At 36.3% G+C, this 24,033-nt stretch overlaps 1 protein-coding gene across 23 annotated transcripts in view; it reads left to right on the top strand.

Annotated features, from left to right (window-relative positions):
* The window catches only part of nrxn1a (neurexin 1a), a 1,096,290-nt gene that overhangs the window by 452,080 nt on the left and 620,177 nt on the right, over positions 1–24,033 (top strand). The window lies entirely within an intron of this gene.

The following is a 24,033-nucleotide window of genomic DNA, read 5'->3' as shown; positions in this document are numbered from 1 at the left end:
TTTCTTCTTCTTTCAACAACTCTTTCCTTTCTTCTTCTTCTTTCTCCTCTTCTTTCACCAACTCTTTCCTTTCTTCTTCTTCTTTCTTTTCTTCTTTCCCTCTTTCTTTCTCTCTCTTTCTCTTGGACCTCTTCCTCCTCCTCCTCACAAGCTTCGTCTCCTTCCTCCCAACTCTGGCTTTCCGTCTGGAAGGAGGCGGCTCCTTTTATCAGATTTTATCAGGACCCGGATGAGTCCCAGGTGCTCCCCTTGACGTCACTTCCTGGTGTGGCGGAAGTGTCAGGAAAGCCCCTGGAAGCACTCCGGTCGTTTTAGAACCGTTTCCGGGAGCACTTCCTGGTATGGCGGAAATGTTGCCATCCAGGACTCCCCAACTGACCGGGCGCCCCCTGGCGGTGGCCACATCCTCACACGGGCATCCCAGCTCCGTCTCTGTGGCCCCCAAATAGACCCGGGCGGCTGCCCTCTCGTGGTCGAGGAGAAGTATTGTCCCCGTTGGGGACTGTCCAGGCGTCCCGGCCGGGCAGTGTCCCCGTACATCTCTGACACAATATATAATGAAACAGTTTATTTTCATTTTCAAGCCATCCATCCTCCCACTTTGCCATCAAACTTTGGTAAATTAAAATATACCATGGAATTCCGTTAGATGGCTTCATTACTCTGATTACTTACAGAATACGCCAGCGACCATGCAAACATTAACTGTATGAAACATTTCCATAAGGAATAGATAAGAATAAAGTGCTAAAATGATTATATAGAAACAAACTCAATTTTTATAAGGCAGTAGTATTATGAATACTGTTTGCACTGACATATTTATAAAATATGAGATGAATGCTGATTTTGCTACAGATTTAAAGTAGTTGTTTTGGAAGTTACTAAGAAGGTGAACTGGTAAACAAACCTTTCCCTGCTCTAATTCCATGTCTGCCTCACTGTGTATATAGCTTGGTGATATCAGCATTTGAATGAAATGTAGTATGTCTGCTAATGGTAGACAGTGTTGTAAAATAGGATCTGAGATTTTTCATTAAATGAAAATGGGCGTTTTGAGTTAACATAGTTCTTCTCACTAATCATGGCATCAGAGACTGGTAAAGTGTTGCCTGTTGATCATTACATATATAAGGGACCATTTCACTGTTCACTTCACAATAATGACCCTAGAAACTTACACAATTCAGATTCTAGTCCCAGGCCATGGTGTCTGTGCAGCACCAAAAACAAGTCACTTACCTTGTTCCACCATGGTTTATGCTTACTAGAATGGCGTTCTCCTTGGCTAAAGCTGAGAATGGTATGTAGCCAGTGTGAACAAAACAAAAAGACAAAGATTTGAGGAGTCTTCCCCGTATGATGTGGTAACAGCCAAAACAATGAGTGGTAATTCAAGACTAAGTCAAACACAGACTGACTAGGAGAGTGAAGGCTTAGGTTTTTATAGGTAGAGGACAAGAAGGGGTGGGGTCTCAGGCAGAGATGAGGTCTGCAGGAAGGCATGATGTAGCAGTGGAAGTGGGCGGAGTCTTAGCTGGGTTTTCTTCTAGTGCAGGGGTGCCCACACTTTTTCGGCTTGTGAGCTACTTTTATAATTAACAGGTCGAAATGATCTACCCACATTAAAATATATATATATATATATATATATATATATATATATATATATATATATATATATACTGAATATGCAGTTAGGTCCTTAAATATTTGGACAGAGACATTTTTTTTCTAATTTTGGTTCTGTACATTACCACAATGAATTTTAAATGAAACATCTCAGATGCAGTTGAAGTGCAGACTTTCACCTTTAATTCAGTGGGTTGAACAAAAAGATTGCATAAAAATGTGAGGCAACTAAAGCATTTTTTTAACACAATCCCTTCATTTCAGGGTCTCTAAAGTAGTTGGACAATTGACTCAAAGGCTATTTCATGGGCAGGTCTGGGAAAGTCATTAAGTCGTTATATCACTATCAATTAAGCAAATAAAAGGCCTGGAGTTGATTTGAGGTGTGGTGCTTGCATGTGGAAGATTTTGCTATGAACAGACAACATACGGTCAAAGGAGCTCTCCATGCAGGTGAAAGAAGCCATCCTTAAGCCGCAAAAACAGAAAAAAAACATCCGAGAAATTGCTACAATATTACGAGTGGCAAAATCTACAGTTTGGTACATCCTGAGAAAGAAAGCAAGCACTGGTGAACTCAGCAACGCAAAAAGACCTGGATGTCCACGGAAGACAACAGTGGTGGATGATCACAGAATCATTTCCATGGTGAAGAGAAACCCCTTCACAACAGCCAACTAAGTGAACAACACTCTCCAGGGGGTCGGCGTATCGATATCCAAGTCTACCATAAAGAGAAGACTGCATGAAAGTAAATACAGAGGGTGCACTGCAAGGTGCAAGCCACTCATAAGCCTCAAAAATAGAAAGGCTAGATTGGACTTTGCTGAAGAACATCTAGCATCTAGAACATCTAGAACATCAGCACAGTTCTGGAAAAATATTCTTTGGACAGATGAAACCAAGATCAACCTCTACCAGAATGATGGCAAGAAAAAAGTATGGAGAAGGCGTGGAACAGCTCATTATCCAAAGCATACCACATCATCTGTAAAACACGGTGGAGGTAGTGTGATGGCTTGGGCGTGCATGGCTGCCAGTGGCACTGGGACACTAGTGTTTATTGATGATGTGACACAGGACAGAAGCAGCCGAATGAATTCCGAGGTGTTCAGAGATGCACTGTCTGCTCAAATCCAGCTAAATGCAGTCAAATTGATTGGGCGGCGTTTCATGATACAGATGGACAATGACCCAAAACATACTGCCAAAGTAACCCAGGAGTTTATTAAAGCGAAGACGTGGAAAATTCTTGAATGGCCAAGTCAGTCACGTGATCTTAACCCAATTGAGCTTGCATTTCACTTGTTTAAGACTAAACTTTGGACAGAAAGGCCCACAAACAAACAGCAACTGAAAGCCGCTGCAGTATAGGCCTGGCAGAGCATTAAAAAGGAGGAAACCCAGCATCTGGTGATGTCCATGAGTTCAAGAGTTCAGGCTGTCATTGCCAGTATTAGAAATGAACATTTTATTTCCAGTTATGTAATTTGTCCAGTTACTTTTGAGCCCCTGAAATAAAGGGATTGTGTTAAAAAAATGCTTTAGTTGCCTCACATTTTTATGCAATCTTTTTGTTCAACCCGCTGAATTAAAGTTAAAGTCTGCACTTCAACTGCATCTGAGTTGTTTCATTTAAAATTCATTGTGTTAATGTACAGAACCAAAATTAGAAAATAGTTGTCTCTGTCCAAATATTTATGGACCTAACTGTACTTTATACATAAAATATATGCTGTCGTACCTTGCATAACTGAATAACCTTTATGGCACAATAACAATTCAATACATTTATGGTCACTACAGTATTTAGATTTAATAATCTTCTTGTGGGAAAAGGCTGACTTGCATAAATAAGTAGAGTCGAATAATGCAGTCAAGGAGCTTTTGAATTCAGCCGAGTGAAAAATGATGGCTGTCCGATTAACTGCGATTATCGTTCCCTCTCCTTTTACTTTCTCGGATCGCTTTTCGGAAGTAATTCAGTTTCGTAGTTTTTATGAACAGTTCGAAAGTGCCTTTTCACATTTTCCTTCTTTGGAATAGCAATGATAGGTTGACAGATCAGACAAACGCACTTTGATTGCGACATTGTGAGAAAAAAAAATCCTCTTCCAGTTCCACATCCAGCCGATACCCTCCCCAAACAATTTTTTTTTTAAATCCCTTCTTTAGTCAATATAAATTGGAAGGCTAACTAGATCACAGCTGGAGTTTAGCAGTAGCTCGCGCATTTGATCTTGCGTGCGGAATGACCAGTGTGTTAAAAGAAAAGAGATCTCAGACTGGCCGCACTGTATGTCAATCAAGTGGCAAATGCCATAGGGAGGATATATGATAGACAAACGTTTAATTTTTTTTTTTTAAATTTAAACGCGATCTACCTGCACTACCTTTGGGATGTACTGGTCGATCACGATCAACGCATTGGGCACCCCTGTTCTAGTGGCATGTAGAACAGGGATAAAAGGCATTAGTATCATTCATCAACCCCTTGCTCTCCATCCTAGTCCCAGTTGAGCGCTTAGACTACTTCCCATGCACATGTGTGTGACACCAGTCAAAATTTCAAAAATGCAGCTATTACTCATTTACTCTTGTATAACAAGACCTTAGCAAAGGCTTGTTTGATTTTCATAACACTTATAAAACATCAGTAGATGTGTTATTCATGTCTATGTAGTTTAGCGTATTGACATGATGATAAAATGACTTGTTAATATGAAGGATTCACAGGTCTTATACTAAACATGGAATATTAAGAGACATGTGTCTCATTTAAGCCATCTCAGAACACTCCAAAGTGAAGTTTTGTTAGCAAGTAACATTGCAGAGATGAAAAAATACTTTACTGATGCTTTGTAAGAGTTATGAAAACCCAAAGAAGTGTATGTTAAGGCATTATTGCATAATTGTAAATTAATAATAGAGGCATTTTAGCAGTACCTGAAGTGTTACCAAACTTTCAGCACCTTGGCACCCAGATTGGAAATGAGGAGACTATAGATTGGAAACAAAGGATGCAGGATTATTACGTGTTTCATTGTATAAAGTTTCCATTTTTAATGCTGCATTAACATTATTATTATATTTTATTGTGTTCATGTATAATAAAATAGAAGACCCACTTTTCCAAAACTGCAAAATTGCTTAAGTGAACCTGTAATTTCTGCACTGTTGTATATGATTATTATCATACCTCAAGTTTTACAAACCGGTAGGAGATTATTGTTCTTGTCATTTATGGAAAACAATGCCCTTTTTAAAGATTTCCCAAATTAGAGGCCCAAAATGAGATTTAAGTGAGCAATAGGCAAATAAAAAAAACATTTTACTCTTAAGGTGGCAGTAGCTAAAGCTTTTGAAATTTGTTCACATACTCTTGACTGTTTTTTGACTACACTAATGAGCAAATGCATTTTAACATATATAACCTAAAATGCAGGAAAAAAATCTACAAACAAAATTTTTGTGTATTAATGGAAGGGTATTGCCATTCATTTAATCCAAACTAATATATTGTGATTTTTTTTTTTTTCGTCAGTTTTATTTTTTCTGCTGGATGTGGTTATTAGGTGTTAAAAGTGTCATCAATGAGGCATTCTAATTCAATTTCTTTTTAGCTGCCTGGCATTTAATATCCATCTCTTTGGGAACGCGGTCCTTGCATAGCAGATGTTCTAGACTGAGGCTGTCATCAGCAAACCTCTTTGCAACTTGAAGCTGTCGGTATGTGCAAAGTGGGCTGTCTTGACTAAATGCTCCATATTGTCAAGTTGTTTGTTTCAAGAAAATCTGGGTAAAAAAAATATTTTAAAGAAGCAAAATGTAGGCGTTTGCGTAATGATGAATGCTTTGAGCCCTTTTGCACATTACACTGCATTGCATAGGAAATAAAAAAGATTTTACATTTTTTTGTATATAATGCTAATTCTAGATTATGTTTTCTCTTATGTGCATGTATCTATTAGTACAATACAAGTGAATTGTGTGTGTGATTACTGAAGCCATTGTTTTTGCATATAATTTACTAAGATATGAGCATATGTCATACTGGCCTTAAAGCATCCTGTAGAAGCAAATGCAGTTTCCAGGTTATTGTTTTTTTTCCCTTTTCGCTTCATAAGAGTGCTGTTAGTTAGAATTGTTAAGCAATCCAGCAGGTCTTAAATGTAGCAGATATGTCATTAATCAGATGACAGATACCTTTAATTGGAAAGCCTGATAACCTTTTTAAAGCAGAAGCCCTTCTACCCTCATCTGTTAATTTATGCTTTGATAAATTATGTAGAAATGATGCATTAGACTTAAGTTCGGTCGAGTCTTGAGGCACATTAATTGAAAAGGACATAAACAGTTGTTTTGTGATCAGCATTGCCTGTATTTTTTGCAGATTGTTTGCCACTAGCATTTTAGACGTTGTCATGAATTAAACATTTGTGCATTGCTTCTTTGTTTTGTTATCAAGGGATTTTTCAGGGCTTCAGAGTAATGGTGGAGAGGGTCTGATTGAAGCAAGGTAGAATCACAGAGGAGGCAGCAGGGTGCTGTGTTCTAGGGAGATGGCACATCCCACAGAGGAGGCTTACAGAGTCTTAAATAGTTTTCATACACCTTAGGAAACATGCCCCAAACTAGCAGGCAAAGTCATGGCAGCAGAGACAGAAAGGTAGAGTAAATGGAGCAAGAAGTGACTAGAGTAATAAGGCGCACGTGATTTACTGCTTGAGACATGCCCCTGCTGATCCTAACAGCAGGGGTTTCACGATGGAGAAGCCGCGGAGATTGCTGTAAATCAGAAGCCAGCTGGATGATTTGTTCTTCACAATCCAGTTATCTACAGCTTCTACAAAACGTATTCATCCTTCTGCCTTTATTGTGTTATGACATGAGATACCAGTTATTGGGATTCTTTGCCTGCATGACAATTTTGTAACATTAAGGTGAAAATAAAATGAGTATATAATTTTAAATTAATTTAACATTGTACAGACCCAGACCTGCTTAATATAATTCAGGCCCATGGGGAGGTGGAGGCCTACAGTAACCCAGCAGCATTATGCACAAGGAAAGAAGCAACCCTTGATGGGCAGCATATTAACACAAGACCAAATTAAAATTACCAGTCAACTTATGCATTTCTTTAGTGTGTGGAAGACCTGGAGAAGGTTAAATGTTATTACTTATAAAAAGAAAAAGAAAATAAGTCAGTTTATACATTTTCAATCAGTGCTTGTTAGTTGTACATTGAATGGGAGTTGTGCAGAAAGGGGCCTTAAATTTTTTTGTTCTGTCTTTACTGCATAAAAATACTGTACTCATGATCCTTGAAATGTAATTTAGCCATAATTGGAAAACAATTTTCAAATTGTTTCATTGGTGTCAGTTTTTAATATTGATTTTTCATCATACTGACCCACCAGGCTTTGACTGGATACTCCAACCGTTTCAGTATTGCAGTGAATTTTGATTTCAGCTGTTGTTTATAGTTTCTTGAAAAGTACGCCAGATTGTCCTTCACAATTTGTCTTTTCACTTTATTTTCACAAGTCTTCCAACCCTAATCCAGGCAGGCATCAACATAGCCTGGTACTTTCTCCACTGTGCCTCACTGATTGGGTGGTGTTTTTAAGTGTGGTGCTTTGCTTATTCTATACATTCTACTTTAGAATCCATTACAATTTTTATGTTACTGTTATTTATTTAGATTTATTTAAGTGGAATTAAGAAGAGGCCCTCATAATTAGTACTTCTGTCTTACAGCTTCAGGAGAAGTTAGTGCCTGGCCATTCCACCCAGTGCTCTCCCACTTACCAAAAAAAGTGCTGCATACTTTGATTCCATGTGAGTGTGTCTGTTATGGCCATGAGTTTGCCTTGTGATGGACTGACTCCTTGTCCAAGGTAGACTCCTGCCTTGTGCCTGATGTTACCAAGATAGGCTTAGGCCCCCATGACTCTGAATAAGATAAAGTAAGACTGGAATGTGAAAAGATTATAATACTTAATTCCTCACATGTAATCTGGTGATAGTTGATCCAGATCCTGAAATTCTACTTTTGTTATTAAAGAAATACATAAATGCACTGTATTAATAATAAATGATTCTATGTCCCAAAAAACTGAGGTTTATTTCTTAAAATTTTTATTAATTATTATATATGAAATTAAGAAATTATTTCTTGCACTTTTTTAGTATTTTCTGGGCATACAGGGTTCTAAACTTCCAACTTTACTATTCTCTGTGTACTTTATATAATCTAAGTTTTCACACTGTAATTTAAATTAATTTTATTATTAAACCATCATTCTTTCCTTTTCAACTTAATTACTTTTATTTTGAGAGGAACTGATTTGAATAAGTCCTGTTTGATATTCATTTTGTAGTTGTTATTATTAAGAAGTACATTGGCATTTGTCACAGCTTAGGTTTTGGGATCTCAGAATATTAAGAAATCTTGAAACTCTGTTTTTAGGTGGATGTCTTACAGGTTTGATACTTATTTGTTTCCTTCTTTGGCAAGGACAGTAGCTGATAAAAAAAAAGACCAAAAAAAGGTGCACTATCATTTTAAACATAAAGCCTGCAACATCCCGATTCATCTTGATAGGGCTGAACCTGTGTGGGTGCCTAATTTACCTTTTTATTTATCACATCATTTTCCTCTATAAATGGACCATTAGTTGCCTTCTGATTCTACAAGCAGTTTAAGCAGGATTATTACATTTATATTACATACGATAGATAGATAGATAGATAGATAGATAGATAGATAGATAGATAGATAGATAGATAGATAGATAGATAGATAGATAGATAGATAGATAGGTAAGACACTATATAATAGATAGATAGATAGATAGATAGATAGATAGATAGATAGATAGATAGATAGATAGGTAAGACACTATATAATAGATAGATAGATAGATAGATAGATAGATAGATAGATATAGATAGATAATAGATAGATAGATAGATAGGTAAGACACTATATAATAGATAGATAGATAGATAGATAGGTAAGACACTATATATTAGATATGATAGATAGATAGATAGATAGATAGATAGATAGATAGATAGGTAAGACACTATATAATAGATAGATAGATAGATAGGTAAGACACTATATAATAGATAGATAGATAGATAGGTAGGTAAGACACTATGTAATAGAAAGAAAGATAGATAGATAGATAGATAGATAGATAGATAGATAGATAGATAGATAGATAGATAGATAGATAGATAGATAGATAGATAGATAGATAGGTAAGACACTATATAATAGATAGATAGATAGATAGATAGATAGATAGATAGATAGATAGATAGATAGATAGATAGATAGATAGATAGATAGATAGATAGATAGATAGATAGATAGATAGATAGATAGATAGGTACTTTTTATCTAAAGGAAGAAGGATAACTTTATACAAAAACAAATTTTAAAACAAACAACAGCAACCCCTTCAAATGCACAACAGGATGACTAAAAAGAAAAGAAAACGTCTGACTTAGCTAAAGATGAAAAGAGCAGTCACTTTAACAGTATGCCATTATAAAGGTGTAAGTATAAAGAAGACCCAGTAGTGTTTCATATGCATTAAACACCAAAGGTTTTCATTGCCATAATGCACTCTTTTTGAAATCACAAGTGTGAATTTATTTCCTTTTTTAAATAACTAATTCAACTTTTATTTTTAAATATTCTATTTCTTTTATAAATGACTGTAGTTATTATATAATATTATGCAACATTTTCTATTTATTAATGTACAGTCAGGTTCTTAAGTATTTGGACAGTGGCATAGTTTTCATAATTTGGGCTTTGTACGCCACCACAATGGATTTGAAATAAAATAATCATTATGAGATTGAAATGTAGACTTTTAGCTTTAAATTAAAGGGCTTTACCAAAAATATTGTATGAGCTGTTTAGGAATGACAGACATTTTTTACATGGTCGATCTATTTTCAGGGGCTCAAAGGTATTTGGGCAAACTTACATAATCATAAATATAATGATAATTTTCAATGTTTGGTTGAAAATCTTTTACAGTCAGTGACTGTCTGAAGTCTTGACCCATGGCCATCTCCAAGTGTTGGGTTTCCACAATAGTGATGCTTTGTCAGGCCTTTACTGCTGCTGTATTCAGTTGCTGCTTGTCTGTAGGACTTTCTGCCACCAGTTTTGTCTTCAGCAAGTGAAATGCATGTCCCATTGGGTTGAGGTCAGTTCACTGATTTGCCCTTTGAAGAATATTCTACTACTTTGCATTAAAAAGCACTTGGCTTGCTTTCACAGTATGTTTTGGCTCATTGTCCAACTGTACTGTGAAGTGTTGTCCTATCAGTTTGCAGCATTTAGCTGAATTTCAGCAGACAGTACAGACCTTGTGAAGGACAGCCGGGTCCCATGCCTGGCAGGGACGCTCCTGCTGCTTATGTTCCGAGGGAGCCACCATGGCCAGTCCAGTACCTCCCACGGGACGCTTGGTGGCAGCCTCCCTGGCCGACGGCGATTCCCCAACCACCTGCAGGGCTCCATGGGAGATGGAGTCCTCCACAGCCTGGTTGGGGGCTCGGATGGCCAAGAGGGGGAGCTGCATGCACTCAGCAGCCTGGCTGGATGATTCTTCAGCCCCACCTGGAGGTGCAATCAGGACCAGGTGGCCAAGCACCTGGAACACTTCCGGGTGGGTTATAAAAAGGGCCAGTCACCACCACTCAAAGAGCCAGAGTTGGGAGGAAGGAGACGAAGCTTGAGGAGGAGTGGTGGTAAAGGAAGAAAGGTGGTGTTGCTGTGGGGTGGAGTCGTGTTTTTGGACTGTGTATTGCCTGTGGGTCACCGGGAAGACGTGTGCCCATGGGTGAAGAAAAATAAAAGTTTGTGTATTTTATACGTGCCTCCGTGTCCATCTGTGTTGGGTCAGGCGCCTATATAGTGCCTTCGTTACAACCTATACACTTCAGAGGTCGTCCTGGCACTTCTGCTAGCAGTCATATCATCAATAAACACTAGTCACCGATTTCCATTAGCATATGCTGTAACATGGCCTCTGCCATGTTTCACAGATGATGTGGTATACATCAGATCATGAGCCATTTCTTCTCTTCTCCATACTCTTCTCTTTCCATCATTCTGGTACATACTGATCTTAGTTTCCTTTATCAAAGAAAATTGTTCTAGAACTGGACAGGCTTTTAAAAAACGTTTTCTGGCAAAGTCTAATCTGTTCTTTCTATACTTGAGGTTTACCAGTGAGTTGTACTTTGTGGTAAACCCTCTGTATTTACATTTTCATTAAGTTTTCTCTTGATTTGAGACTTTGGCAATGATAGGTCTTCTCTTTAAGAATATACCAGACAGATGATTTCACCACTCCTTTTGCTTCTGTTATATCTCTAAAGGAATTGCTTTGTTTTCTCAGCATAACGATGGACTGTTTTTCCTTGCATTGACACCTCTGTGGACCTCATATTGAAAGTCCACATTGACAGCTTTCAAATGCAAATTCCACACTTGGAATCAATTCTAGAACTTTTACCTATTTAATAGTTAATGAAATAATGAGTGATCTGCTCCCACCTGGCAATTGAACCACTTGTCAGTCAAATGTCCATATATTTTTGAGCCCCTAAAAATAGGGGGACCATGTATAAAAATGGCCGTCATTCCTAAAATGCACATACAATATTTTTGAATGAAAGCTGAAAGTTGCACTTCAATCACATAGTGATGGCTTTATTTCAAATCCTTTGTGGTGGCGTACAGAGCCAAAATTATGAAAATCTTGTCACTGTTCAAATACTTCACTGGCTTCACTGTAGATATGCAGATAGTTGATAATAATCTAACAGGAATGAAGAGTTTTCTCTTAATATTTTTAAATACTTTTTATTACTACATTTCACTTGCCAAAAATTACCAATCATCACTCAAAGACTAAAAATAAAAATGATAGTATTGTCATTTACCCTTCCATAAATACTTTCCTGTGCTTAGTATGCCCTATAAATATAGCAGTAGGCTCATTAGGTACCTTCTGGCCCTTTTGCTATGTACTGTTTAGAACTGATAATGCTTGTTATTTTATTAATAGTAAGTATTCATCCATCCGTCCATTGTATTAACCAGACAACAAATGCATTCACTGAATCAGAAGAAATTCCTTGAAAAGCCAACTGCTTTTTAAAGTGCTTCATAACTGACCTTTTATACAAATATTGTATACAGAATTAGAACACTAACAAGTTAAGTATATTTCTCATGAACATAATATGATCAAGTGGAAATGACTGAGCCTAGAACACAATAGGATCCAATTTAGCATAAAAACAAACTAACAGAACAATGGCTACCTTAAGGAAAATTAATTTTTGGTGTGATTATAAATTTTGTGTTGGAAAATATAACCCTGTGCTTCTTGAGGATGAAGTCACTCTATCTGCTAAAATGTCTCCCAACATCTGTCTGATTTTCTCTGTACAGTTTTTTTATGTTGAATCTTCACATGCATATCATAAATTAAATAAAAATGAATAAAAATCATTTGAAAATACAGCATACAAGAAAACATAATATTTTATTCAATAAAATGCTATATATATATATATATATATATATATATATATATATATATATATATATATATATATATATATATATATATATATATATATATATGCATACTGCACATACAAAAATATACATACTGTGTATGCTGTTCTGACAGTTCATCCATACCAATCAATATATATAATTTATTCATAACACAAAAACAAGGAATCTATACATAGAAATGTACATAGCATAAATCTACTACAATCAACAGTTGGTGGTTTGATGAATTATTCTTAAAATAATTTCAAGGAAAAGTCATTTTTTACAATATTATGTATGTACATTGCTGAATGCATATTATGTATGTTTCATGATTTCAGCAGTTGATGACATAAAAATATTTTTTGAACTCTTAAAAATCGAAAATGGAGCTCATTTTACTATAGACATGCAGAGAGCAGTGAAGAGAGAAATGCAAGTGTTTACTAAAATGTGTTTTTTAGATGCCTTTAGCAGTAGAGCTGGTCAGCACCTACTCATACATAGCTGAGATGTTGAAGTGGCTTTTTGTCATTGAATATCATTTAGAAATTATTATTGGTAGCAGTTGAGCCTGCTGGCTTTCCTTCCATATGCAAATTATTTTAAACTAGATTCAGTCTGGCATTCAGCCAGTTGTTTTGATGTCTCCAGATTGTTCCCTAGCTGGTAGAATAGAGCTGGCACAAGTCGCAAAGATGCCGTCAGAGGAATCGCAAAAGCCTTCAGTTAAATATGCTTGGTGTTCCACCCTGTGGCAAAATACAGCTATTACATATGGTATGATTATATACACATGGTCATTTTAGCATTTTCTCTCCAAGAGGTAAAATTTATAAAAGAGCAACACAGATTTTGCATTTAATTTCAAGGATATTTGTATAATTAGTAATAACCTGCAGCTTCTCCTCTGAACATTTTAGGAAATTAATCCATCAAAACCTCTGTGTTCATTAGTAATATATCATCATCTGATGCTTACCACACCAAAATGTACCATTTTTGTGATTTCATATAACACATTTTTTCTTAGCATTGTTTCAGCATCATCGACTGTGGAAAAGAATGTACTACTGAATATTGCATATAGAACATTTAAAATTTTGTTCAATTTATAATATTTCCTTCCATCCATTTTCCAACCCGTTGAATCAGAACACAGGGTCACGGGGGTCTACTGGAGCCAATCCCAGCCAACACAGGAACCAATCCCGGGCAGGGCGCCAACCCACCGCAGGACACACACACACACCAAGCACAACTTAGAATCGCCAATCCACCTAACCTGCATGTCTTTGGACTGTGGGAGGAAACCCATGCAGACACGGGGAGTACATGCAAACTCCACGCAGGGAGGACCTGGAAGCGAACCCAGGTCTCCTAACTGTGAGGCAGCAGCGCTACCACTGCGCCACCGTGCTGCGCTCCTTGTAATTTTTTCCTCATTAATTATAAATGATATTTCAAATTAAGGAGACAGTATATCACATTTCTAAATAAACCGCTTTGGCATTTTTTTTAATGTGTTCAGTAAATATAAAAGCAACAAATGGATATCATATATTGTGCATTCTGTTGACCACACACTCAAGCTGTCACATAGCTACATTTCTGGTGATGGTTTTCTATTAGTTTCGTAATGAAGTTAGTCCTTCAGTAAGAGAAAACTTTAACATCAGATTTTTTTTGGAATAAAAACAGGGAAATATTCATTTTATTTTTCAATCAATAGCAAGCACAGAAGCTACAGTATATGCTGGTGCCAGATTACATATTAGTTGGTTCAGTATATACAATATATATTTCATAATACAAAATAATAAATACGTTTATTTGAATTCATCAATACAGCGGGCCAGCCCTGAGCAGTGCAAAAACCAAGTTAAGCAGACTCATACAGGGCCAGTTTGGAAACTCCAGTGACTTTGATGATCAGGACAGATTTGAAAACACAATATGAGGTTTGAAAACAGAAAGGTCTCTTCATAAAAAAATGAAACTTTCAAAATATAAAATTAATGTAAACAAAAAAATGATTTAAAGTGCAAAAAAATGAGGGTGACCCAATTCTCAACAGAGCCTCTGAACACACCTTTTAGGCTTGTGTGGGAACCTAGTATGAAAGGGACGCAACAACCGAGGGACATCAAGGTCCTTAAACCACACTCAAGAATGATCTTCGAGGCCATAACCTTTCCAGTGAACAAGATATACTACACAGGATTATCTAGGATTATCTGAACTTTAAATTCATTTTCTCAGTCTACCTGTAACAGCAAGAGACGAGATGATCGCAGTATGGACTAGTACTAACTGGATTCAAACAAGAGATATGAAGCACCAGATTTGTATTAAAATGATCTGGAAAGACCAATCAATACAAGATCTGCCCAATCATTTTCACAATAGTAAACTTATGGGACATTTTTAGCAAATCACTTGGCTGTGAGATTTTCAGAATTCAGTTTCCATTTATGTTGAAGCCATGAAGCATGAAGTCAAGCAAGACAGTCTGTGGAGCTGAGTAGCAAAGTAGAAACAGACTATAAATTCAGCAGATTAGGTTAAAACCATACACACTTTTAAAAAGTGACATTTCTACTGAATTAAGCTAAAGCCAAGTCCTCGCTCCACCTATTCTATGATATAGCAGAACATCTGGAGGACCTGTGGTATTTGTTTGCTTCTAAACACACTTCACAAACCAAGGCATACTCCTGAATATCTTTACACATATAATTCCAAGTGAAATAATATATTAATTGTTGTGTTTGATTTACACCCAAACCTCCAGGTTCTGTCAGCAGACACATTTTTTCAGTAGGTGATTGAACTATAGCATTATTTTGGTTAGCCTTAATAATTTCTTTTCTAATGCTGTGAGATTTGTTACTTGGATAGTACCTAGAAATGTCTCTGATGGCATTGTGTGTTTTGGGAGTTCCCTTGGGACCTTTCATGACAAAGCATTGGCTTTCCCATTCCTATTACCTGGGCAATAAGGTATTACAAAATGGAAATGACAAACATGCCTGACGTTCATTCAGTCTCTTAGCCGACTTCAAAGTAAAAAAAGCTGCTAAGATCTGTATATTTTATAAAATGGAACTGAGCAAATTCCTTCCATTGGCTCCATTCCTCAAGCGCCAATTATGGTCAACAACCCTCTATTCTCCTAAGTTGTAATTCTGCTCTATGGAGCCTGTAGAAGAGGCTGAGCAAGAGTGCACTTCATTGCTTTGATCAGACATTTGTGACAGTGTTGCACTCACCCAAACATTAGAGGTATTCACTTCAACAATGAACAGTTTAGTATGGTCAGGGTACTATAAAATTGAAGCTGAAGTAAACTATTACTTATCAAAGACCTTTGAGCCTCTGGTGTTCAAGAAAGCTTGTTTTATGCTTTTTTACTAAGTGTTGTGATAGGGAAAATGATTTAACAGAATATTTTTTATGAACTGCCACTAATAGTTTGAGACACACCGGAATCCCAGAACTTGCTTCATGCTCTCTGGCAGCCCTCAGTCTAACACCGCAGATACCTTTGTGTTATCTAATTTCAAACCTGTTCATAAAATTTCAATGAAATTTGCACTTTCCAAGTTTTGACATGGTTTATTCTAATGTAACCTTTCCAACACTTCTCTAACATAAGTAAAACCTTTGTACTGACTGAAGATATGACATTGTAAAAAACTGAGCCAAGATCATTACCGAAAAGGCTCTGGTATTTTAAACCTATACAGTCAACTCCTTCCTCGCAATGCCGCCCTTGATTGTTAAATGCTCATCTAAAGAATATTAGGGACACAACTTGGTGCCAAGGCAGTGTCATCTGAAAGTTACTCACTATGTGACTCACTGTGTGACTCTGAGCAAGTAACTTAACCTTCCTGTACTCTAAATATAAAAAGAGTCTTTAAATTATAGAATGTTCTGAAATTTGACGTAAGATTAGATAAAGCCATCTGGCCTTTATCTAAGAAAATAATTAGAAGGGTGACAGATAATAATCAATGTACCATAGACTTTTGTTTACCATTATAAAACAGTTTCACACCCATCTGCTAATGGCAACCTGATTTATTTTGCTTGTAGGTCAATAATTAATTAACTCATGGCATACAATTTGAAACATTGTCAAATTAATAAAAGTATTCAATCAAATGTTTGTTTCTATTTATACCAAAATTTGTAAAATATTAGTTTAGCACATCATGTCTTCTGTAAATCTCTGCTGATTGTCCTTTTGCATATGTAATAAATCTTGTATCTTTTATAATCAATGTAATTATTTTGCATGTGGTACAGATGATCACAATTGTCTTTTTTTTAATTACTGAATCAGCATAGAAGCTGTTTCCATATAAAAGGTTATACCTCTCTTCATATGAACCACAGCAAAGAGACGTAGATGGCCATCACAAATCAGTAAAATAAGGGGCTCTTCCTTAATATTAACATTTAGCCTGGAGCAGTCTTTCATGAGGAGTTCTGTCTTTTGCAATACCCATTAACTGTTAACCACTGAGATTAAATTCTGAATATGTTTGTTGTGATTTGTCTGTTTGTTCCATTTTTCTAAGTTTACATTTGGGGTTTTCACTTAATTTAATGCTATTTAGAGAGATTTCCTTAGCACAGAGAGTCACCATTTATGTCCACCTGTTTTCTATGTAGCTCTGTTGTTTGTTAAAGGCAGAGTCACGGCGGTCACAACTGCAATGTTAATCACGTAACTCAGGGGTGGGCAAAGTCATTTCTGGAGGGCCGCAGTGGCCGCGGGTTTTTGTTCCAACCCCGTTGCTTAATTAGAAAACAATCCTTGCCAATAATTACATTTCATGGCTTGTTAGTGCTTTAACTCTGCTATGTCAAGTAATTCTCATATCCTAGATTTTTTTTCCATTCTAAGGATATCATCCAAATACTGTGAAGTGTCAAACGGTTGGGTAATTCTCAATCCTTCACTTTTCTCTTCTCTTTCCTTCCAAATATTTAATTAAACCAAGTATTGCACGATAAATACACACAGGTGTAAAGGGTAACAAGCAAAATGGATAACTGCTGGTTTCTTTTGTCATTTGCATCTTATTGTTAATAAGGAGCAATTAAAAAACGAGAATGCAGCTGTTTAAGACTTAAATAAGCAATAAGGGTTCAAAATCTTAACGAGTGAGATAACTAAAATGAAGCGGAAGTGTTTCTAGAGCAATAAGTGATTCTTATTAAGCAATTGGGTTGGAACAAAAACCTGCAGCCACTGCGGCCCTCCAGGAATGACTTTGCCCACCCCTGACGTAACTGGTTAAAGGGTCAGCTATCAGAGCACTTTCACATCCAAGACTGCAGATAGAAACTACTTTTTGCATGACAACTTTTGTCTCTTTAATGTGTCTTTATTGTATTTTATGGTTTTGACTTCTGCTATTGATGCTCTTGACTTTTGATTCATGCTGTGGTATTTTGCCTCACAATTTTTTGATCTCCCATTTTTGACCTTTGCTGTGTTTTATTGACATCTCTTCTCCTGATACATCTCAATGATATCTTTTCATGCTTCCTTCTTTCCATTTAAATATTTTTATATTTGAGGCAGTGGATTTTAAGAATGTCATCAATCTCAACATTCAGACTGGGAGTAGTCACTAATGGCACATAACCCACCCATTAGAACATTGTCTAAATTCAGTGCTTGTTGAATCCTTGTGAGAATAGCACTTATTTGTTACAGTGGGGCAAATAAACATTAACTGCAATTACAATGTTTAAAATACAGTTTGAACATATATAAATATACATTTTAAATTAATTTGGCTACATGAGTGTACATTGGGATGAGGTATATACAGACCCTTAAAATGCTGTTTTCTAAAGAAATTATTAACTTTAATAGACAACCAAGTCACATTGAACATTATTCATTTCTCTAAAAGTTCTGTGTTTGTTATGGGGGAGGAAATTAATCTTTTTTCTCCATGCACCTTTATTGCAGCTTTCACAGAAAAGAACTTGGATAATAACAAAGAGAACAGACAATGTGTCTGTCCTAATCTGCAAAAGCTGCAGCCTAATATTTGTGTAATTTCAGCTGAGGTTTTTGTTACTCTATTTTTACTTTATTAGGTCAGTGTAGGAATTCTAAATTCAGTTTAAATCAACCTTAAAATATTCCTGCTGGCTGGATTTGAAAAGACAGACCTATCTTGTAGTGTGCTAGATTATCATATTTTTAATAAATTGTGCTTGCAAACTACATGCTTCAAATTAAGCCGCACCTTTTCTTAAACAACATGAATACCAAAATTAAGTGAAACACTTGACTTAAATGTGGGCACAGAATCCAATATAGGAATCTCTGCGGCATTGCTAGCATTTGCATTTTGCTTGTGGAAATTATGAGAAATATATTTTGTCATAAAGTAACAGTGCATTATTTCTGCATTCCTGGTAATGGTGCACTGATGTATAGATTTATATATCTATCAATACAAGCCACAAAAGAGAAATTGAAAAATAAGAAAACAAAAGAAGTTTTCCTAAGTGTAATCATTATTTGCTACTAAAAATATTTCATTAATTTATCATTTGCTCCACTACATTAATTACTATCCAAATGTAATTTTACTCTCAGTGAAATTAAAATGTCTTGTCATTTTCTATGCTACTTAATCCAGAAAAGGGTCATGGCCAGCATAGGGGGGCCAGACAGGGCACCAGTCGGTCAAGGACAAACAAGCAAAAACCCACACACCAAATACTCTACACACTAGGGCTAATTTAGTGTTTCCAATTCACCTAACCTGCATGTCTTTGGATAGTGGAAAGAAACTGGAGCACCCAAAGGAGACCTACATAGAGATGAGGAGAACATACAAAGTCCATAAAGGGACAAGTCGAGATGTGAACCGTGCTGTCAGGACTGTGAAGCAGCAGCGCTACCACTGCATCACTGTGCCACTTCTGAACTCTAAATGTACATATTCATATTATTGCATAGTCATGTTTTCGTGTAGCAGTGAGGTCTTAAAAGTAGCCTTGCTCTAAACAAAACAACTAGTTTGACAATTGCAACCATAAGTACCTGCTTTATTTTTAAAAAATAATTGATTTAAGTGTCATTTGGAACATGTCTGAATAACACAGAATCCACTGGTATTGGTCATATTTGGTAATATGAAATAGCATGTAAAAATGACAGATTTTGTAAACAAATGTCTGAAGTGTGATTCATACTCATCTCTATATATGTAAAATCCAACGTCTGTCTGTCTGCCTGTCCGCTTTTGACGAGAGAATAGATTTAAATCGGGTTTTTTTGTATAATTTGCTTGAACATTCCGGTTAATTTTACGACTTCTCTCACTGCATTAAGTATTATAGTTTGTTTGCGGCTCTGATTTATTCATCCAAATCCGAGAGAGACAGACTGCTGGCCGAGTGGAGGGGGAGGCATGACCTTAGGAGCCAAGTGGGGCCCTCCTTTCTGACGCACCAGCCTCTGTTTGAGTTGATGTACCTCTCGCCACGTGTGGGAGCATACCTCTCCTCCTCTTAGCTAGCAATACTTGTCTGTTCAGCAAACGTTATAATCTAGAGATTGTTAAAGAGTAACATTTGACATTTATGAGAGAGAGCCACGTGTGTTTTAGAGGGTACCTGGTCATTGGCAGAGATATCACGGCTACATGCTGTTTTTCCCACGCGGGGGAAGCTCTCCCATCAGACCAGACACGATCAGATTTAGTGGCAACGTTTGACGTTGGAGCGTAGGCCTACCTACCTTCCACTTGGCCAGAGATACCTTGCCAACTTTTTACATTTTTGGCAAAGAGATCACAGATACATTCTGATAGCAAAACCAAAAATATTGTATATCAAGAGGCCCTCGGATTCGAAAGCTATCAATATAAATTCTTTTCAGTGCAAATTATTACATTTTTTTAAATTTTTTTTATTGATTTTTAAAGTTTGTCCTGTTTCATTACTATGTGGGCAGAGTCGCAAAGGGGTCAGCTAGTCAATAATAAAAATTAGTAACAGTAGCATGCACAGCCATCTTCCTAACAGCTGATATGCAACTTTTTAACTACAGTATTTAAGGCTGGCAATTCTTATTTCCTAGTTACTTTCATTTTACTGCAATTAGAGGGTGGTCCCATGACTTCTGACAGGAGAGTGTATTCCTTAAGATAATGTGTAATTGTGCATATATCTTAATTTATTATTTGATATTTAACAAATATTGGTGCGACATAAAAAAAGTATTCCTTCATGTATATGGTATATGTTGTTGAAATGTTTTTCATAGAATACAATATATGATTCAAATGGGATTGAGGAGTATACAGCACTGTAATATTTTGGTCACTTTTAGTACTCTGGTTGCAACTGTATTATAATCAGTAATAATACATCTGAAATAGTGAAAGAGACTGTTATTGGTGATGAAAACTGGAGAGACAGATGGAGAGACAGATGTCACAGCCATGTTTCCTGGCTTCATCTCTAGTTTTCATTGCAGTTCTCCCACAAACCTAGGTATTTACAGGTGTGGGTGTTACCCTTGCAGATTATGATTGGTAAATATAAGGCGATGGCAGCAGCAATAGTGAAAAATTAACGCAGAATAAGTGTCTTCATGGTATCCATAATTTAAACATGTACAGTATGTGCTGAAAATATCCATCCAGAACATTAGTATATAATGTTGACACTTGCCTAATTAAAAAAATAATAATCACCAGGGTACATGTACAGTATATTATTTCTGCAAATATTTATTTATGGAACAATCAAGAAACATTTGTTTATAAATTGGTTTAAGGATGAGAATACATGACATAAGAAATTTGACAAACGAGAGGAGACCATTCAGTCCATCAAGACAATTTTTTTTAGCTAATAGCTAAACTTTCTCAATATCTCTTCCAGACACTTAAAGGTTTCTTAAAAAAATACATAGTGAAGGCAAGGGGGCACCAGAGAGCCCCAAACATGAACACACAAGACAGACCCGGATTCAAATAAAGGGTGTTTATTACACAATCAAAAAAAACACAGGTCCACTCTTCTTACCTCCTCTCTCACCACCACACTTCTATCCTCCAGTTAAGTGTTGCCTTCTTTCTTCCCACCTCAAACTCTTCTGGACAAGGTGGTGTGGTCCCATTTATTGAGGACCTTGAAGAGGGCTGTTGCTTGTTGGAAGTACTTCTGAGTAACACAGAAGTCCCACATAACAGGAAGTGCCTCTCCCTGCAGCACCCTCTTGCTGCATCCACTGACCTCAGCAGAGCTGTGCTGCTGGACTACAATTCCTAACATTCCATGCTTCTTCCCGCTGCTCTGTATCAATTGTGGAAATAATTATCCCCCAGAGACAGTCCTTCCCAGACCTCCTCTTCTATCCTAGCCAGGGAAGGTGCTACACATAGGTCCGGTCAGGATGCCTGTCCATTTGTCTGGGGCTTTAATCTTTATTTTATATAGTGAGCAACTGCATATTCATAGATAACAAAATATTTTCCTGCCCAGTTTTTGTTTATTCAGAGGTGTGTGCAGGATGGGATGAATTGCCATTTATTTTTATTTTTGGATTTCTATTTTAGTAGTATTTGTTTGAATGTATTTCAACAAACAGGCACACGTGGCGAAAAACAAAAAATGCAGTATCATTGAACACTTGTCCCAAATCATGGACCACTGTCCTTCACATAGAGGAATCTTGGACACATACAGTACAATCTGTTAAAGTAAGTGCAGTTGTCAAGTTCATCAGAAAGAGCATACAAATTGCAATGGTACCATCGTACAATATAGTAATCATGGTTAAGTTTGGCATTTATTTTATATAATTACACATTTTCAAAAATACACATACTGTATGTATTATTTTGAGGATTTATTATAATAATACAGATACTTTCACTGGAATGTGGTGCCTTAACTGCTATGTTGTGTTGTGTTTCCGTACTCCGTTTCCAATGCAACTGTGTGGGTGTCCTAATTGGGTTTAGCCCTGTGGAACCTGCCTTGTTGGGGAATGATCTGCTCCTGGTATGCTTATTCTCGTGGTATGAAAGCTTCTGTTATCCCAGCCAGGATGCCTGTCTTCCCTTCTGGGCACACACACTATTTTATCACATTCTGGTTTTAATCTGTCAAAATATATTATTAATGGATTTTCTACTTCTAATTCTAGCACTATCTTCATCATAATATTCGGTGCTTCTTTTAGCAGATAACCTTATCTAATCTGAAGGATAAGGTTGCCACTCAAAATTAAACTTTTGTGCTCCACCCTCCCAAAGTGTCTCCGTCTCCCTTTAATATAAATCAGTTTTAATCTAATATACTTATTAATTTAAAATGTTAAAGTGACTGTCCAAGGATTTATGCCCAAGATTGAAAAAAATCTTTTTGGACAAAGCTAACATTATGGGTATTAGTTCATTTTTTGTTAGTTTACCTGCTAAAGAGAAGTGAAAGTAGTAGTATGTTGTAGAATCATAGTTTATTAGAGAGAAAATCCTTTTTCATACTGAATTATAGTAAATGCATTATAAACAGTATACAACATATAAAGAACTCTTCATGCCTGGAAGACATCAGTTCTCAATGGCTAGCATTAATGGGCCATCTGAGTCCAGTATTGCCAAGTGGCAGAGGTGGTACATCACCAGACAGCTGGTCACCTTGGCCTCCAGAAGGTGTGTCCCATAACATCTCTTGAATCAGCTTTGGCATCTTAAGCAATACACAAAGCTTGTACCTTAAAGGACTAGGATGAGAGTGGGTGAGAAGGCATCCAGATAAGGGTGTTTGTTTTCTGACTAGCCTTTATAAATTATATACAAAGGAATACAAATTAAGCATGCGTATTACAGAAACAAACTGATCAATAAATCAGTGATTTTCTAGTCAAAATACTGACTATAGATACACAAATAAAGGAATTCAACTGTATGGAAGGACAAATAACATAGAATTACAGGTGTGATTTATCGATAAGCAGGTTCATCTTATTAAATCATTGTCTGAAAAAACTTGGTGCACTTAATAGCTTTTCTTAACATAGTACAATAAGAATACGTAGCAAAGCATAAGTTAGAGGATTTAAGTAGTTATGTTAAAAACTGCCTATATTTGATGTTCAGTGCATTTCATGCATTCTTTTATATAATCAAGAGGGGCTGAAGCCCAATAATTTATGTTCCTGTCTTTTAATACTGGGCCAATACAATGTTCAAAGCAGATCTTACACTGGATGAATTTCTATACATGAACAGTAATCACATGAACTTTAGATGCCTAATACTGTATTAATGTGTAGATAAATCTTATCAAAATAGAAAAGCGTAAAATGAAATGCCATTTCATTTTTCAGTTGCTGTCTTTGTTTATTGAAATAATCCCTGTCGCTGGCAATTTCTAACCTCAGTTTAATTGTTTTTTTTTTTGTTGTTGTTAGGCTCATTTGAATGCCAGCTAATCCTTGGCTGTGTAATTGAAGTGAACTGCAGTTTACAAAGGCTCTGAGAGCACATAGCCTTTATGTTCAGTCTGAAAACAAGCAATTTATTTGTTGTAAATACATGTATTATAATCCCAACAATTTAATTATATTTTATGTCATAACATCAATACTCATAAACATGATTCTAGTGGTCAAATATGTTGCTATTTTTCAATGCTAAGTGACAATTAGCTGCAGTTAAAGTGTTTAAATTTACTATAATTTATTTGTTTAAATATTAATAAACTAAATTGTGTTGTGCCTGTTA

This window comes from Polypterus senegalus, chromosome 16 (genome assembly GCF_016835505.1).
Source record: "Polypterus senegalus isolate Bchr_013 chromosome 16, ASM1683550v1, whole genome shotgun sequence".
In the NCBI taxonomy this organism is placed as follows: domain Eukaryota; kingdom Metazoa; phylum Chordata; class Cladistia; order Polypteriformes; family Polypteridae; genus Polypterus; species Polypterus senegalus.
This window is presented reverse-complemented; position numbering and strand designations above follow the sequence as displayed.